The sequence below is a fragment of the Erpetoichthys calabaricus genome, chromosome 2 (assembly GCF_900747795.2).
Source record: "Erpetoichthys calabaricus chromosome 2, fErpCal1.3, whole genome shotgun sequence".
NCBI lineage: Eukaryota > Metazoa > Chordata > Cladistia > Polypteriformes > Polypteridae > Erpetoichthys > Erpetoichthys calabaricus.
This window is the reverse complement of record NC_041395.2, coordinates 34,318,762-34,338,675: the sequence shown is the minus strand read 5'-3', so window position 1 is coordinate 34,338,675 and position 19,914 is coordinate 34,318,762. Positions and strand designations below refer to the sequence as shown.

At 37.3% G+C, this 19,914-nt stretch overlaps 1 long non-coding RNA gene across 1 annotated transcript in view; it reads left to right on the top strand.

Moving 5' to 3' along the window:
* Positions 1-1,784: 1,784 nt before the first annotated feature.
* LOC127526724 (uncharacterized) overlaps positions 1,785-19,914 on the top strand; it is a 38,057-nt gene continuing 19,927 nt past the window's right edge. Inside the window, exon 1 of the long non-coding RNA XR_007934161.1 lies at positions 1,785-1,841. This is a non-coding gene — a long non-coding RNA (uncharacterized LOC127526724). The remainder of the gene's footprint in view (positions 1,842-19,914) is intronic.

The following is a 19,914-nucleotide window of genomic DNA, read 5'->3' as shown; positions in this document are numbered from 1 at the left end:
AACAGACAACATCTGTGTGCCAGTGATATTCTGAGTTGACTTTGCCAACTTTTGCCATGTGTTTCAGTCCTCAGATGATTGGGCCCCATCCTAACATTTTATTCAGGCAATAAGGATATTAACTAAGTATAAAATGAAACTTTCAAGTTCAAACTTGTGGGAAAATATATGTTGGCTTTTTGCTTTATATTTCATTTCAATGTACATGTAGAAGCTTTATCAATTGCAATATTTTTGTGATATGAGAGTATTCTCTTAACGTGTTAACTTATTATAAAAATTCTAGTTTTAACTAAACATTACAAGTTGTAAATTGAAGAAATCTACATGAATACAGTTTGTACAGTGGTTGGTTCATCTACCTAATATTCCCTGAAGTCAGGGAGGACAGATGGAGAAATTCAAGCTTTCATCAGAGGTGTGAGGAAATATGCTGTTTTTGACAAGAGACAGATTTTGTTGTGTCCACTTCAGTTGATTATTGATAATACTTCCACAAAATGTAAACCTACTTTCTCCCTCCACAGGTTCTTCTCCAGAGTATAATGTAAGTTTGTCTTGCTTTCTGGTTTCTTAAATCTATGACTAGTCCTTGGTTTTGCTGACATTAAGGGTGAGATTGGTGCTCCTACTAAATCATCAGGTAAACCTTCTCTCTTTACAATGTCTTGTTGGTGGTGATTAGATCTTTGGTGGTGGTTTCATTAGCAAATTTATTGATGTAAAATAAAGCTGTGTCTTGCCAGATAGTCACAGGATCAAATGAAGTAGACAAGGTGGCTCAGCACACTAACCTGGGCAGTGCTAACCAAAGACTCATCTGCTCTGTCTGGCTTTTAAAAAGCAGATATCTCTACATTAACCCTTTTCAATAGGCCCTTCTTTTTTTTTTTTTTTTTTTTTTTTTGTTCTTTATTTCGCCTTACACAATTTCTTACATTAAGAATTTGTTAGTTTTCGCATACCCCTTGGGGTCAGAGCACAGGGTCAGCCATTGTACAGCGCCCCTGGAGCAATTACAGGTTAAGGGCCTTGCTCAAGGGCCCAGAAGAGTAGGATCTCTTTTCACTGAGATAATACTGTCACTTCCACAGAGAGATTTTTTTTTTCTAATTTGGACCATTTGCTTATTCATTTTCACACTGATTAATCTTAAACTAATATATGCAAGTCCATTTTTTAGCACTTTTATATTACACATACTGTATAATGGATTTCTAGGCCTAATTTGATATTTTTGAAAAAGATCATCAAATATGCTTTCAAAATTGCATGGAATCTGTCAATCCTACTGTTTATTTTTATTTATATTTAAATTAGATCATTACATCTGTATAGCTTTGTTATTTGACACTTACTTTCAATTTTCTTTCCAGTCTGTGTATTTGAATTTATTTGTTTGTTTGTTTGTTATTAATTGGCTGATTGATTTCGGCCTTAAAAGGATACACATTAACATTTTATCTATCTTTAATCTTTAGAGCTTGAAAGCCATTTGGGATGTTCTTTGGCAGGTGACCATACAAACATATTTAGTACTAATTATAAATGGGAAACAAAGACAGTTTGGTTGTCAAAATCGCATTATTTTTCTATGAGAAAAAATATATATGCATTTGCACTTCATTGATCACATTAAGCAAATATAATGAATAATATTTGCAAGAATTCGCACTCTTACACGCCTTGCTTCGAGAGTGACCGTATATGCAAATCAGCGGCACCCTACTTAAACTCCTGACACATGTAGGCATATAATGTATATTTCAGCTAAAGGAATATGCATGACATGATGGAGAAGAAATACATCTGCCTTCATATTCTTACAGCATGTTTTATATGTAGGTCTATCTATCTATCTATCTATCTATCTATCTATCTATCTATCTATCTATCTATCTATCTATCTATCTATCTATCTATCTATCTATCTATCTATCTATCTATCTATCTATCTATCTATCTATCTATTTTAAATGTTAAATTTAAATGTTTCTTTTTCAGATACCGCGGCGGATGTTGTTTTAAAACAATCTGATGCACGGCAAGCGAAACCTGGGGAGAGTGTTCAGCTGAAATGTGCAGTCGAAGGATTCTCAGTGAGCAGCTACTGGATGGCTTGGATACGACAGGCACCCGGAAAACCACTAGAATGGCTACTTAGCTATTACAGCTCAGGGAGCGAGTACTATAACAGTGCAATAAAAGGAAGATTTATTCCCTCTAAAGACAGCGCTAATTTTTACATGCAAATGAACGATCTGAGAGCTGACGACACTGCAGTCTATTACTGTGCGAGAGACACAGCAAGTGAGATGAATTACAACGCCGCACAGGAACACGGTTGACTATAAAACCACTGCCGGTGGTATTTATTACACCTCAAACGTTTTGTTAAAGTTGAGATTAATTCTGTTATGTTCACTAGTTTTGCAGCGTCTTCTACCACTACAATTTCCCTAATGAATGTATTTCTCTTACTTTTCCTATGTGTATGGAGGTACAAGTCATACAAGTCATAAATCCAAAATGAATTTATATATATATAAACTACATTTGTTCACTGACAGACTTTTCTCTATTAGAAATCAGTTCAAGTATGAGATTATTATGCCTGTTTTGTGTATTCGGTGGTGCAACATATGCGCTGAAAAACAATAGCTCGACTCTGCCGGAGCAAATTAATTACAAGTATGTGTGCGAACAGGAAATGTCTGAAGCATCACGCGCCGTTCAGACTGTTTAAGTGTGGTAACGCGAATCAATACCTCAATAAAAAATATTTTAAGTGGCTAATAGTTTTGATAATTTTTAAACATTTTAACGAGTAAATAAACGGGGAAAAGCGGTTGCAAAGGTAGCTTTTTGTTCAGCTAAAACCTGACGAACATTCTTAAAAATAAAGGATCTATAGCGGGTCTTCAGAGCGATGCCATAGAGCAGCGATTCTCAACCTTTTTCTCCTTGTGAACCCCTTCAAATAACCAGAAAAAATTGGCGAACCCCCTGTGCAGCCATTACGATATAGTAAATAAAACAATAAAATTGGATTGTTATTAAAAAAAATTTCCATATTGAATAATAAATGGTTCATAATGATAAACCTAAACATAATCGTAAAACATTTACAGACAAACATTAATAAAACTAAAGTGATAGCTACAAAAAAATGAATACAATAAAACAGAACATTCATCATAAGCTGAAAAAAACCGGAATTATCTTTAATGTCAATGAATGCCAACTGGTTCTTAACTAACTTAGGTTAAACTTGAAAAAAAACCCAATGGGATATTTGTTCCTGTTTGGTGGAAAAAAGAAATTCAAAATTTGGTTCTATGTCTGAAAGTTTGAGTTTTAGATCAGATTCTGCATTTAACCTGTTTCTGTATTTATTTTTCAGGTAAGTGTATGTTGAAAATCTTTTCTCACACAGATATGTTGAACAAATGGGTAATAAAACTTTAATGGCTTTTTCTGACAAAAAGGATATTCATTTCTTACACTGAGCCAAAACTCAATTAAAGAGTGATCTTTAAAAACAGCTTTTAGGGAACTGTCAGAAGATAAATCGATGAGCTTTACTTTTTCCAGTAAAATTATAGAAGTATATGAACTTATATCTCCTAAAAAGGACTATGTATCCAGTTGTTCAATCCAGATATATTAGGTCTATTAGGAAAATAGTCATTGAAAGTTCATTGAAGCTGTTTGACATGTTCTCTTTTAATATTTTCATTAAAGTGAATTTCATTTTCTGATAAAATGCAACTGAGAGAACCAAAACATTCATACTCATTCATCTCCGGACATTGAATCCAACAGTTGAACTTTTTAGTATGGCTTCTATTCTATCATGCACACTGAAAATGGTGACACCTGGGCCTTGTAAAGACAGATTTAAATCATTTAATTTAGTAAAAATGTCAGCTAAGTATGCAAGTTTTTGCAGCCAAAGAATATCGAATATGCAAGAGGACAAATGAAAAGAATGGTCAGGAAAGAATGCATCAACTTCAGGCTTCAGTTCAAGCAAGCGGGTCAGAACTTTGCCACGAGAAACCCATCTAACTTCTTTTTGATGTAGTAAAGAAATGTGAAGGCTTCCAAAGTCCTCACAAAGCGCCTGGAACAGATGAAAGTTTGTAGCACATGATTTTATAAAATTTACAATTTTTACAGCGTCGGTTAAAACATTGGCCAACTCTACAGGAATACGTTTACGTGCCAGTATTTACCTATGAATACAGCAATGAGTCCATTCAATATTCTCGTTGATCTTCTTTACTCGCGCCACAAGACCAGAAATTTTTCCGGTCACTGATTTGGCACCATCTGTGCATACACCCAAGGAAAGAGACCAGTTTATTCCATTTCTTTCAAAATAGCCATTGATCATATCGAAAATTGCTTCCCCTGTCGTAGTGGTTTTCAGAGGTTTTGCAAATAATATTCTTTAATGGAATTCTTAAAAATATATCTAATATAAACAAGCAATACTGCGGCGTTTGCTACATCGGTCGACTCATCAAGTTGGATCACAAAATAATTCAATTTTATTCTTTTCAAAAGTTCACTTTCCACATCATTTGCCAAATCATTAATTCTTCGCGACACTGTGTTGTTTGATAAAGGAACCAGGTCAATTTTCTTTGCCGCCTTTTCTCCAAGCATACACTTCATGATGTCTTTTGCACACGGTCCAGTCAAATTTTCTGCCACTGTATGTGCTTGTCCAGATCTTGCAATTCTGTAACTTACTTGAAATGATGCCTCAAGAGCATTTTTACTATCTGCGTTTGAAGCTGACAGGAAAGAAGAAACACTACACTTTTTATTACCTGCTAATTTTCTTTTAAAATACTCTACAGGTTTTTATCCTTGTACGTTGGATGTTTTGTTTCAATGTGTCTATAAAGAAGTGATGGTTTTAAACTGCTGTTGGCCAGGACTTCATTACAAATTACACAAAGCAGTTTAGGTTCTGACTCATCCCCGGTAAAATAAAAACCCATTTGTAAATGGTCACTGTTATATTTTCGTTTCTTCTCTTTTGTCTTACTATGTTCACCTGTTTTTTCTTTGCTTTCAGTCTGGAGAGACGGTTGTTCACTACAACTTTCAGTATCGTCACCCTGCGTTGGTACCAAATCAGGAACTGAAGTAGAAGAAAAAGCAACTGATTGCTCGTCCAGCTTTTTGTCAGACTCGATAAAACTACCCATTTTCATCATCAAGCCCTTCCGTGAGAACCCTAAATACAAAGAGGACTATTTCATTTATGTTAGGTAGAATGCCCAGAGGGGACTGGGTGGTCTCGTGGCCTGGAACCCCTGCAGATTTTATTTTTTTCTCTAGCCGTCTGGAGTTTTTTTTTTTTTTTTCTGCCCTCCCTGGCCATAGGACTTTACTCTTATTCTATGTCAACTATTATTGTCTTATTTTAATTTCTTACTTTGTCTTTTATTTTTCTTTTCTTCATTATGTAAAGCACTTTGAGCTACTTTTCTGTATGAAAATGTGCTATATAAATAAATGTTGTTGTTGTTGTTGTTTTTAACCATCGATCCATAATAAAATTACGGAGTAATAATTATTCACTTTCACGTTTAAGTAAAATGTCTTTATCGTAATTTATTTACACACACTATGCACTACCAATTTATCTTATTAAAATTACTTGTGGTTCTTAAGCATGTCGATTCAATTCGACTCTACTCTCCCTTTTCTGATCACGGCGTTATTATATCGGCAGACGTTATTCTCATTCTTTCGAGCGCATTCGGGGTTCGGGGTTCTCGGTTCGCTGAATTGAAAGTTTCCGGATCATAAGAGAATGTACATGCATCACGTTTCAAATTGTTACCTGTTGTGACTCAACAATTTTACGGAATCTTCCGTCAAAATGCGTAAGTGACTGAGGTAATATTCATGAATTTCACATTTAATTGATTTGTTGACCCATTTTTATTAATGTATTATTAATAGTTCTGTGAATATATTTGCCTACAATTTAGTATTTCGTTATATTTTTTACGTTTGGGATTTAAAATTCCGCCATTACAATATTTGTTTCGCGAACCCCTTTTATAAAGCATCACCAGTTGGGAATCACTGCCATAGAGGAAACATTTTTTAGTTCTGTAAAAACCCATCCATATGAAAAAAGAAAGAACCTTTATTTATTTACAACTGTAACAGGCTCCACGCAGTAAATAATCATGAATAGATGGTAACAGATTTGCAAAATACCAATGGGTCGTGATATTAAAAGGAATCTCGCTGCAAGCAATAACACAGACCAAGTCCAAGATTTTTTTGATCTCCTAGTCTCCTGCAGCTCACAAAACATTAAAGATTTTTTCTGCCTACTAGGAAGTTTTGAAAGCATCAAGAACCAAATTAATATGCAAGGAATCCGATCCAGAATGAAGTGGTGCTTGGTCAATCAACCCAGTGAAGAAGCACATAGTACCATTAAAGAAGATTTTTAAGAGTGAACATGAGAAAAGTGCTATTCCCTTAAACATTCCTAATTTGTGTTAAAATGAACAGACGATGAAAAGGACAATGTCAGCTTTTAGCTTTCTATTGTAACTGATTTAGTTGACAAAAAAGTTATGTTAGGCCGAGGCTGGTTCCATGTAAAATTAATTCACAAAAGAATTTTCTTGAAGGTTAATTCCCCTCTTGCTCTAAATGGCTATTTTTTCTCCATAAGGTGTCTGAAAAGGGATCATGCTTTTTTCTGGTAAACCTGTCTACATAGTAATATATTTTGTGTTAATACAGTTATGATGAGATATTTGCATAAAAGATGAGCACTTTCAGTAGTAAGAAAAGCGCTATATAAATACAAAGAATTATATATATATATATATATATATATATATATATATATATATATATATATATATATATATATATACTGTATATATTTATATATATATATATATACATAAAAATGCAGAGTTGTTCCTTGTTAAAAGTGACAAGAAAATGCTTTAAGAATGGAAAATACGCTATATAATTAAAGTGTATTATCTGTGGACCTAGTTCTTAAAAGGCTTCAACAATTCGGCAATGATCCCATGCACCCACAACACAGTAAATTTAATTTAAGCTCTGTGGCATTGAACAGATGTTGTCAAATAAAGCCTCCAGATATTATTATTATTATTATTATTATTATTATTATTATTATTATTATTATTATTATTATTCCTACTCACTTTTTGAAATACCAGTTGAAAGATCCCTTTCCTCATCTTCCCTAAGATATCTGAAGGATAATTTCTTTGAAATATTTTTTATATATTGTTGAACTGCTGTCAGAGTCTTCATCAAGACTAACTAATATTTCCTCTGGGATTGATATGGATGTGAGGTATGGAAAGTTGTGTAGGTTTCTTTTAACAAAATTTTACAGTATGCATATGGGAAAAAAGTGTGTAACTGAAAAGCCTAGTTGTTCAGCATTTCTGAGAAGGTCTGAGAAGGTGAAAAAGGTGATTACCATAGGAGCAACAAACTTCAGTTGTCCTGAAGATTTACTCTTCCATGATTTAATTTTGTAGCCAGTCTCTTTAGTATGACATACTGTATGAAGGGCAATGGAGCTGTGGTGCACATCGATTTTGCAAGAAGGAATATTTTTCTCTAGCTTTAAAAGTTCAATGATACCTGATTTTGCAGTTTTTGGCATCCATATTAACTTGATTCTGAAATAAGTAAGCAGTTCAAGTACACATAAAAAAAATCAAGTAAAATATCTGTGTGGCTCCCACCAGTTAGTGCAGTGCACTTAACCACTGACCATCAAATGCTGTGCCATTATGAGGGGCCAAACAGGCCATAAATCATATATTTTTCTGCGTAATCTATTTGTTTACATGTGAACACTATTGGTTTATGAATATTTACTATCGGTTTGCATGCATGCTTAATTGATCTGTGTGTGTACAATACTGGTTTCATTCTAATGAACTGTATTGGTTTGTGTCCGTATACTATAGGTTTGTGCGTGAACTATATCCATTTGTATGTGCATACTTCTGGTCTGCATATGAGCAATATTGACTTGCTTGTGTATATCACTGATTCCAGTAAGTTTGTTATTGGTTTGTGTGTGCAATGCTTCGGTTTATGCTCGCATGTTATTGGTTTGTGTATGAACTATATTGGCTCACGTTCTGTGCCAGTCTAACAATGGACTTGTGTATGCACTACATTGGTTTCATGCACATCTTATACTGGTTTCATGTGGGTAACATGTCGGTTTTGTGCTTGAACTCTGCTGTTTGTATGTGTGTACTGTGTCAGCTTCACATACGAAACATACCAGTTATGCATGCACAGCCTATTGCAACTTTGTGTATGAACTATATTGGTTCTTCGTGCAAACTATTTTGGTTGTTCATGTGATCTTCAGCGGAAATGGGAGGGGCAAGTAACAGGAACTCAAGGGCTGGTAGAGTCATGGAGTGAGGCCAGGTTTATACTTCACGCGACGCCATGCTCCTGGGGACGCTATTGCTACGCAAGTGTTTTACTGTTTATACTTGTGTGCATACTTTACATAAATCTGGGATATCATCACGGTGAGAAAACGTTCGGACACCCATTAAATTCCGAGGACCCCTTGACGCAAAATCTCTGAAAAGGATGTTTAATGATTGAATCCATCAGTCCAGGGATGTGCCCATTCCAGCAAGCATCGGGCATGAGGCAGAAACAATCCTTGGAACAGGGCATCAGCTCATTGAAAAGTGAATACAAACACTCACATACACTAGCATCATTTTAGCGTCACCAAATCCCCAAATCTGCATATCTTTGGAAGGAAACCAGAGCACACTGTGGAAACCCACTAGAAAAACATGTAAACTCCAGGCAGGGAATGCCAGTGACTTGACCCCCTGTGAAACAGCAGTGCTTATGCTCCGCCACCATGTCACCCCCATGTGTGTAATTATTAGCAGTATTCATTATTTAAATGAAATTAATGATTTATCTGTAAAATGTAACATGCATACTTTAATGCATTTCATCACGAAAGTGATATCAAGTATAAATCTAAGGATTCTAAATGTGCAGACAACTGGAATATCATAAATATAATGTGTTCTGTGTGGTGATCTATTGCTGTTTGCCGCTGCTGTCAGGTCAGAAGGAAGACCCAGAAGCATGTAGCGATTAACAACTGAGTCAGTTTTAAGATGACGTTTAATGACAAAATAAACTACGAAGTTAAAGTGGACAATTCGAGATTAAAGCCAAAATTTCCATTTTAATCACAAAATACACCTTTTCACTGTGTCCTTAATTTTTTTTCTCTGTGGTTCAAATACAGCGCTGTACATTCTGTTGCTGTTGTGAAGGTGCAAAAAAAAAAAAGACGGTACAGAAGATGGTATATAAGACTTTTAAAATGTATCATGTCATTACGATGGAGAATATGCGACACTTGAATATAAAAGCACCATGAATGCATTTGCATGTCGGCATTTTGCTTCACCACATTGGACCATTCATCAAACATCAAAGCATGCATATCAATCCCGTAGAATACTCAGGGCGGCTTTCTGTCACATGTATATAGTAAACAGTGAGTCTGATATCACATTATAACTTTTTGCTGGTACTGCAACTCGAGAGCATGCGTCGCATTAATTTCTGAGGACCTGCTCAGAGGACGCGTCAAATGAACACTAGGAACGCGTGGCAGCCATGATGTGTGCGCGTACGTGTTCTAAGCGTGCAGTATAAACGAGCCCTAAGAGAAGCAGACAGGAGGCTGATTTGTGTTTAAACAGTGCAGTATTTTCTTTATCTCACAATATGTTTGCGAAAGGACTTGGTGGTAATTATTACTATTTAACAGAATCTACCCTTGAGTCTGTAATGAACATGAGGTTAAATTTAGGTATGTATTTGGCCATCTTCTTATTAGTTCCCAGCTACATGCTTGTCTTGCAACCCTCGACTGTACTTTTTCACACAGCTTTTGCAAACCAGTTACTTATTCTAAAGGCAAAATATTCTACATGTACGACTGAGGCCTTTATTCAACTTATAACATTTAGTTACAACTGATTACATTTCTTATGCCCAGCAACACCAACCACACCGCACAGACAGGTGAAGTGACTCGCTCATGTTCACACAGTATCAATATCAGGACATGAACCCACAAACTCAGGATTTAAAAGTACAAAGTCTATATAAATTGACATAATGTAAACTTGTCCAGGACAGATTCCTTGTTAAAGTTGAGTTTAACATTTTAATATAACAACCTGTGCAAGTCCAATATCTGGAAAATTTATTTTTTCAAATGGATCAGTTTGCACTTACACAGAATATCTGGACTTATAAAGGGCCCCATGTCTCAAATAGCTTAGGGCCTCATCAAGTCTAAATCCGGCCCTGTTGAAAGTCATCATAATTTTGTGCAAGACAAAAAGATTTGTATACATATTTATTCATTCAGTATTTTTCTTATGCTATAACAAAACATTTCCAAAGTCAGAATAAACCATTTTCTGTAGACATTTAACTGAACAAGAAAAACTCCAAAGTTAGTGCTTACATAAGTATTTAAACCTCTGTGCTTCGGAAGCTCCAGGTTTACACCAATAACAAATTAATTACAAAGGTGACAGTCATTTGACAGTCATAATTAAACATAATAAGGTGCAACTTGTGAGTCCTTTCTATCTCTCTGGATATAAAAAGCCCCCTATATAAGGGCTGTAGTCTTTGTTGGACAGTCACTGCAAAAATGAAGACAAAGGAGCATTCTACTGATGTGAGAAACAAAATTACTGAAATGCAAAAAATAGCAGGAAATGACTATAAAAATATCAAAACGTTTGAATGCCTCATTGTGTATTGTTAGATCCATCATCAGAAAGTAGAAGGTTCATCACAGCATCCAGACTCAGAACAGGTCGTCCTTCAAAACTCAATATCAGAGTGAGACATCAACTGGTGAGAAAGGCGACTAGAAATCCAACTGTTGTTCTCAGACGTCTGCAATGTTCTTAGCTGGAGTAAACGTGCAGGGGTCCACAATTTCAAGAGTTCTCCATAATTATAGGAGGGTAGCAAGAAAAAAGTTATTCCTTAAGAAGGTCCACATAAAAGCATGTATAGCATTAGCCACAAAGCATGAGAAAGACCCAGTTAAGATATGGGAGAAGGCTTTATGGTCAGATCAGACCAAAATAGAACTTGCTGGCCAGACTCCAAGTATGTATGTCATAAAATGAACACTGCTCATGCCTCAAGAAACAACATACCTACGGTGAAATATGGTGGTAGTGGTGTCATGCAATGGGGATGTTTTTCATGTACTAGGACTGAGAATCTTGTCAGAGTTGAAGCGACAATGGATGGACACAAATACCACACAATATTGCAGTAGAACTTGTTCCAGTGGCGGCACGGTGGCACAGTGGTAGCGCATGCTGCCTCGCAGTAAGGAGACCCGGGTTTGCTTCCCGGGTCCTCCCTGCGTGGAGTTTGCATGTTCTCCCTGTGTCAGTGTGGGTTTCCTTCAGGTGCTCCAGTTTCCTCCCACAGTCCAAAGACATGCAGGTTAGGTGGATTGGCGATTCTAAATTGGCCCTAGTATGTGTTTGCTGTATGTATGAGTCCTGCAGTGGGTTGTTGCCCTGCCCGGGATTGGTTCCTGCCTTGCTCCCTGTGTTGGCTGGGATTGGCTCCAACAGTCCCCTGTGACCCTGTGTTCAGATTCAGTGGGTTGGAAAATGGATGGATGGATGGAACTTGTTCCAGTCTGCTATGAATCTAAAGCTCGGGAGAAGATTCATCTTTCAACATGACAATGACCTTTAGCATTTGACCAAAGTGACACTGGGATGGCTCAAAAAAAGAAAGTTGAATGTTTTGGAATGGCCAAGTCAAAGCCCTGAAATTACCCCAGTTGAGAATCTGTGGCACTATTTGAAAACTGTTGATCAGAGGTGCCATCCCACCAACAAAGAGAGTCTCTAGAAATCCTGCCAAGAAGAATGGAGAAGAATCACTCCTGAACAATGTGCAGAACTGGGGCATACTTACATACTCCAAAACAGCGAAGGGTATACTGCAGCAAAAGGGTTCTCGACAAAGTATGATTGTGTTCGGCTTGAAAACTTTATGTAAACACTCAGTTTGGAGTCTTTCTTCTTTAGTTAAATATCTACAGAAAAGGGTTTATTTAGATTTTGGAATTGTATTGTTACAGTACGACAGTTCAAAAAGACTGAATGAATAAACATGTAGACAAATCTATTGTCATGCAGAATATTAGGATGACTTTTAAAGGGATTGAATACTTTTGGATGTCACTGTATCTTTGTGAAAGGGCTTGGTGGTAATTATTTTTACCAGTATTTTCCCTTAATTCTGAAATGATCACAGGGCTGAAGTTAGGTATGCATTTCGCTGGTTTTTTGATTCACTCCTAGCTACATCCAGTACGTGCTTGCAGTCAGCTACTTATTCCAGCTTCGTGTTCTATTATAACAGCAAGACAAAATATTATACAGTATGTACATTAATTGGCTTCATTACATACCAATCCATTATTTGAAAAAATAAATATTCCACATTTTGTTCCTGCACAAGTCAAAAATGTTAAACTCAACTTTAATTTAACAAAGGAATCTGTCTTGTTACAAAACTGTGAAAATGAAGGTGGTTCAACGTGATTTAACCTTTAAAGTGCCCATTAAATATCACAGTAAATCCCATTTATCTGATATTGGAGTGAGAATACTTTGTCAGTTTCATCCAGGTACCCACACTGGGCAGGGCAAAACTCGGCTGCATCTTAAAAACGCATCTGTCTTGTCACAAAACTGCAAAAGGTAATGTGGCCCAATATGATGTGACTCGCCCATGCTTTTCCTAAATGGTTAGATATTTAGCTTTTCAAAGAATGGACATATTTATATTATGTCAAAATAATATACACATTATAGATATGAAAGCATTTGGGCATTGTGGTTAGGGCTTTGCACTTTCAACCCTGCGTTCCTGGGTTCAAGTCCAGATCCTGACACTGTGTGACCATGAACATGTCACTTCACCTGTCTGTGCGGTGCAGGATCACTGGGCATAAGAAATGCAACCAGTAGTATCTAAATGTTGCATGTTGGATAAAGGTGTCAGTCTTAAAGGTAGAATATTTTGCCTTTAGAATAAGTAACTCGTTTGCAAAAGCTGTGTAAAAAGTATAGTCACGGGTTGCAAGCGAGTATGTAGCTCGGAGTGAATAAAAAGACAGCCGAATATGTACATAACTTCAGCCTTGTGTTCATTACAGACTCAAAGGTAGATTCTGTTAAATAGTAATAATTACCACCAAGTCCTTTCACAAACGTATTGTACGGAAAAAAATATTTCACTGTTTTAATGCAGGTTGGTCTCCTGTCTGCTTCTCTTTGTGCTTCATGAGTCTACCAGGCCTTGAGTTCCTGTTTCTTGCCCCTCCCAGTTCCGCTGAAGATCACGTGAACAACCAATACAGCTCGCACGCAGAATTGACAGAGATCATACACAAAGTTGCGATAGGGTGCGTACGCATAACTGGTATGTTTCTTAAGAGAAACCGACACAGTACACACATACAACAAATAGAGTTCAAACGCAAAACTGATATGTTACCCACATTAAACCAGTATAAGATGTGCATGAAACCAATATAGTGCATACACAAATCCATTGTTAAACTGACACAGAACGCAAGCCAATAAAGTTCATGTGCAAACCGATAGCATGCGAGCAATTCACTCACAAACCAATAACAAACGTACTGGAACCGCTGATATACACATGCAAAGCAATATAGTTCATTTAGGGTGACCAAGCGTCCTCTTTTGCCCGGACATGTCCACTTTTTACGTCCTGTCCGGGTCGTCCTGGCGGGTTTTATAAATTCACGAAAATGTCCGGTTTTTCATAGGACCATTACGCGTGTACGTAAATTGACTGGCGTTTTGCACACAATACTAGGGTACTACTTTTTTGCGTGACGTAATTACTGGGAGGCTGCCTTGTGGGCAGGTCTGCGCCGCGCGCGCAAACACACAGACACAGACAGGGATCAGAGCAGAGAGAGGAGCAGTATAGCAGGGAAAATGCCGAAGCGTAAGTGCAGCTTCACCGATGAACTGCAAAGAAAATTTCCCACATACCGTCCCAGTCGGGACAAGTGGGAAGCGGAGTGCACCGTGTGCAAAGCCGGTACATATGTCTCGGTATCCAATAAAGGTGCTGGGGATCTGAAAGCCCACATGGACACCGAGAAACATAAACAAGCTGTGCGAGGTGAGACTAGTTCATCTGCAAAGTTGACAGAGTTTTTTGTCAGACCTGGAAAAACAGAGGATGATGTAAATGCAGCAGAAGGTGCAATGGCTTTTCATACAGTGAAACATCACAACAGTTACAGGTCCATGGATTGCACCAGTACTTTGCTTAAAAAGGCATTTCCTGACTCTGACATTGCAAAAAAGTTTAGTAGTGCTCGCACCAAGACCGAAGCCATCGTCAATGGTGCTATAGCCCCCCACTCTGTTGAAATCACTCATGAAGCACTCAAAGAAATCCAGTACTGTGGTGTTTCCACAGACGGGAGTAACCACGAAGCAGTGAAAATATTCCCAGTCATAATCCAGTATTTTGACTGGAAGAAGGGTGGCGTGCAAACAAAATTGATTGAAGTTAAAGACACACCCAATGAGACAGCAGAAACCATTGCAAAATATCTCACAAAAACCATGGCAAAAAACAATCTGTCGGAAAAATGCATTGTATTTACTGGAGACAATTGCAACACAAATTTTGGAGGAATCTGACGTGATGAAGCTGGAAAGAATGTGTTTGCAAATTTGAAGAGTTTGCTGCAAAACAAGACTCTGATCAATGTGGGTTGCCCAGCACACATATTGAATAATTGTGCACACCATGGGGCAGGCACAATAGAAATTGACATTGAGAATATCATATTCAAAATCTACCAGGACTTTCACATTTACACTGTGCGCACTGAGAGCCTGAAGGAGTATTGTGATTTTGTTGAGATTGATTACAGAAGGATGCTGTCTCACAGCAAGACAAGGTGGCTGTCATTGTTCCCAAGCATTGAGAGGATGTTACAGATGTTTCCAGCTTTAAAGGCATATTTTCTGTCTCAGCAAAAGCCACCCATAGCACTCAAGAGTTTTTTTTAAAATGATTTTGCTGAAATCTACCTTTGGCACATGCACACACTCATGTCTGTGTTCCACACCCACATTCAAGAAATGGAACAGGAGAACATGTCCATTATGGAAGTGAAGAAGATATTAAACAATATACATACCATTCTTCTTCAACGCAAGAGCAACAACTTCATGTCCCTTAAAGTTAAGGGACTACTGGCACAGAAGCGCATAGATGGACTTGAAAAGGAGAATGAAGAAGAGAAGCAGGATGAAGAAGAAAACTAAAGATGAAAAGTCTAGATTCTTTTTGTTTAAGTTTTTTTGTCTTTGTGAGACTCTTCTGTTATTTATTTTATTACATTTAAGAGATATATTGTTGAAGCTGGAACAGAATAGTTCATATTTAGAACAATATTTCATTATTTATTTGAAGAGTCTAAGAGAGCTATTATTTTGTTATAAGTTTTTACAGATTTCATTTTATTACAGAGGTTAATTCTGCACCATTGAAGTATAATAAATAATGTTCATCAACCACCAAGAAGCTTGTCTGAATTCGTCTGGAGGCCGTGCCGATCGTCCTCTTTTTTGGAAATCAAAATATGGTCACCCTAGTTCATATACATAGTGCTTATGCAAACGGGTATAGTTCACGCACAAACCGATAATACACGGACATGAACCAATATAGTTCATATGAATGAAACCAGTATTGTACACACGCAAACCGATAGTAAATATTTATAAACCAATAGTGTTCACTTGTAAACCAATGTATTACGCACAGAAATATATGATTTATGGCCTGTTTGGCCCCTCATAGCCAGACTTTCTCATAACAATACCCTTGCCCCCCTAGATATGCCCATAATAATCTTCTTCCCAGTAGACCTTCTCATAATAAATTTTCTTCCCAGTCCATCTTCTCATAACAACTATTTTGGCTCGAAGGACATACTCACCACCTGGAAGTGAGCATCACCTGATTATCCCTCCCTTCATTCTCAAAGAATGTTAAAGATCGATGGCCTTTTGTTTAATCAATTCTTTCAATAATCAACTCTTTAGATCATATGTAGCTCAGACTAACTAGGTGGCATAATGCATTTTATTTTAACTTTAACACGCAAAGTATTGATGAGTTCTAATAGATCTAAATGCCACTTAAGTGCTTGTAAGTTTATGCGCTAACTTGAGAGCTTGCCTAGTGCTTACACAGGCAAAGAACTTCCATCCAGTTCGTTTAGTCTTCTGTCAGTGAGAAGCTCAGCACCTTCATTTCCAAAACAAAAATCTGCTTGCTTGCTTACATAACGTCCTTAACTCACAGAAGTTCAAAACAAAGCAAGAGAAAAGGCAGGCAGACTATGGACCTTCTGCTAAAATAAATGGTGTCCTTTTAAAGCTGCCTTAGAACTAGACTTTTCATAGCTAATAGCACTAAAACTAATAATAAAGTATATTGATCCTTAATCTTCTGATTCTAGAATTAAAGTACCCTGTATCTTGAGATGGCTTTAAACCCTTTTCAAGTTTACCATTTGCTTTCTTTTTTCAATGACTCCAGATTAAAGCTCTGTCTCTGCTACCTAAGTCTTCAGTTGTCCAAAAGAGATCAAGACTTCAAGACAGCCTCTCCCCCATCTTTTTTAATAGTAATAGTGACCTAGTCCACACATTTTGTCAGGAACCATATGCTGCCACTTTATGTTAATTTCTACTGTCAGTTATTTTCAAATTGAGCCTTATATAAGAAGTTTATTGGCTAGAAGGTCTTGCAAATACTTGCCATTACACTATAGCTTCCTTTTCTCATCCTCTCTCTCTTCAAGTATAAGTTCAGGCATCCCCATTTTCTGTTAAGTTGCTGTGAGATATTATCATACTTCTATTCTGGTAGCATTTCCCTCTCACTTGTGATGCTATGTTAGAAGCATTTTCAGGCAACTCAGTAAATATAAATGCCGTTCCGGACCTTTTCTACTACTCTCATGATAGTGTTTGCACTGGCAGGGTTGGATTAACCTAAACAGGCACCCATGGGCTATGACATCTCTATGCCCCCCACACCCACCTATTTGTTAAAACAAACTAAGAATGATCATCCCAATGAACAAGCAATACCCGAAGACAACTGTAGTAAAGTCCAGACAATGCATCAATAGGGTGGAAACCTAGCACCTGGAGATAACCATGAGTTCCAGACAGCAGGCAGCCATTGACTGCAAAGGGACTTCAACCAAATATCGAAAATGATCATTTTATTCATGATTATGTGTGTTTGTCCAAATTCTTTTGAGTTGCTGAAAATGGGGGAACCATGTATAAAAATGGCTATCTTGGTATCTTGAATGGTTCATTCAATGCTGTTGTCAAACCCCTTGAATTAAAGCTGTAAATATACACTTCAATCACATCTTGATTGCTTAATTTCAAATCCATTGGGATGGTATACAGTACAGAGCCAAAATTATGAAAATTGTGTCACTGTCCAAATATTTTTGGACCTAACTGTATTTGAGAAAGCTGTGTTTACATGCTAGCAGTGTGGTATAGGCTACTACAATAGAAATTAGGGTGAGGCAAAAATTATTTGCACTCCAGTTATATTAAAACTTCTGTTACCAGCAGTGTCTTATCAGCATTTTCCATACGAGGTCCCTGTCTCCCCAGTCATAGTCACAGATGTGAATGTTTTATGTCATATCATTTTTAACTGTGATGCGAGAAACAATGGCTGCCCAGCTTGTATTTGCACGAAAGAAGAGCAATGTGCAGTGATTCATTTTTTGTGGTCTGAGAATGTGCATGGTGCCGATATTTATCAATGACTTTGTGCACAGTTTGGAGAAAGTGTTTTGTCGCATAGATATTTGTATGAATGGACAGATAAGTTGAGGGAAGGTTGCACAAGTATAACCCATGAAGAAAAAGCTGGATGCCCATCCACGTCCACGAATGATGACAACATTGAGCGTGCACTTTGAAATGAATCTGTTGAATAGACGAGTGACAGTAAATGATGTGGCAAATCATTTGCAAATCAGCCATGGCTCTGCCTATGCAGTAATCCATGTCAGACTTGGGTTTCAAAAGAAGCCCTATCAGGATGAAGATTCACATCTGATGAAGAGATGAACATAGCGGTGCATTTGTGGCTCGCAGCACAGCCTAAAATATTTTTTAATGAAGGAATACAAAAGCTTGTTGACAGTTTTTCAAATGGTATTGAAAAGCAGAAAGATTATGTCAAAAAATAATGTATTTGCCTTTTCTAAAAGTTCATTAAAATAAATTCTTCAGCTGGAGTGCAGATAATTTTTGACTAACCCTTGTATATCCTTATGCACTTCAATACCATGCGAAAGTACACCAAATATTTCTGCTAATAGATTAGAAGTGATTGTAACACTGAGACTGTCTGAGAAGTATGTAAAGGTATTTGGTATTAAATTATGTCAGTTCAGTGCTTTCCAAAAGCAAATAGCCTTTAGTGAAGTTGGAACTAGGTGGCAGCACTCATAGAATGAGTATTTCCCCTGGGTACATTTTGGATAGATTTAAATGAGATAAATGTAATCGTTGAAAGAACTTTACTTGAATTATGGTCCTGTACAACCCTGTAACATGACAGTCATAACTGGCATTACCCCCACCCCGATTAAATATTTTGTCTTTTAACAACTGTGTAAAGTAAAATTAATCAAATCACTATTTCAGAAAGAAAAGCAGCTAAGCAAACTCACCTCTCTTCATTGATTACCTGTAACAGGAGAACAAATTGTTTACTTTTTAGGACTCATCTGACCTCTGTTGTCTTTAATTATGTCATTAATGTATCACACAAACACACCACAGAAACAGAGGTTTGTTTTAAGCTGGCAAACAAATGTATCAAAATGCATGGCTTTACTCATTGCTGGATGAATGTGGCTCTCACCACGGTGGCGCAGTGGGTAGCGCTGCTGCCTCGCAGTTGGGAGATCTGGGGACCTGGGTTCGCTTCCCGGGTCCGCCCTGCGTGGAGTTTGCATGTTCTCCCCGTGTCTGCGTGGGTTTCCTCCGGGCGCTCCGGTTTCCTCCCACAGTCCAAAGACATGCAGGTTAGGTGGATTGGCGATTCTACATTGGCCCTAGTGTGTGCTTGGTGTGTGGGTGTGTTTGTCTGTGTCCTGTGGTGGGTTGGCACCCTGCCCAGGATTGGTTCCCTGCCTTGTGCCCTGTGTTGGCTGGGATTGGCTCCAGCAGACCCCCGTGACCCTGTGTTCGGATTCAGCGGGTTGGAAAATGGATGGATGGATGGATGTGGCTCTCACCAAAGGTGTATGGCAGTCTACAGATTTAATAGTAAGTATACCATTTTCATTTCTTACTTTATGACAACAGAATTAATTTATTTATTTTTAGGTTTTATAGGTTGCCTTATTTCTAAATATCTTTAGTTTTATAGATTTGAAGCTGTCATGACAATGAAATTCTGACTACAGAATACACAGGATACACTTTCAACAAGCTAGCATGTAAATCTATACTTAAGAAAATTAACTTGACATTTCGGCATTATATGTTTTTCCGATAGGTGCTTGATCTTTGCCTTGCATTTATTTCCAGATGCTTCATCAAACCATTTCACTCAGTCTTTCCGTTGTATTAGATCTGTCACTTAAAGATGACATGTGAGACACTTTTCCAACTT